Genomic DNA, 449 nt, shown 5'->3' with positions numbered 1-449 from the left:
ACCTCTCCCATTCAGCCATCATAATGATATCTAAAGCCATAACACTATTCTATACCATTTCAGTCGCTGCTTAAGACCCTTAAATAAAAATAAAAAACTTTTTAATTTCATAAGAAACCCAGAATTTGCTAAAGAGCTTACCTCGTCCCCTGAATGAAAGCACGCCAGCAGCTGCTTGGTCTTCGTAACGAATCGAACTCAATAGGACAGCGTGAGTGGACAAACCAACCATCCTATTCCTGTGATGTTTTTTTCTCTTAACGTCAGCTTCTGCCAGTAATGAGGATGACGTAACTGCCTGTGTTATGTCATGTATTTACCGAAGGGAATTCAATCTAGATTAAGATAAATAAATATATAAAAAGCTGAGTCTCTCCTTGGTTCTGGCTTAGTAAAAGGTAAACTAATCATGTCAGCAAAGGCCAGGCACTGTCATGCATACTTGGAAA

Source organism: Penaeus monodon, chromosome 21, assembly GCF_015228065.2.
Source record: "Penaeus monodon isolate SGIC_2016 chromosome 21, NSTDA_Pmon_1, whole genome shotgun sequence".
Taxonomy (NCBI): domain Eukaryota; kingdom Metazoa; phylum Arthropoda; class Malacostraca; order Decapoda; family Penaeidae; genus Penaeus; species Penaeus monodon.
This window is presented reverse-complemented; position numbering follows the sequence as displayed.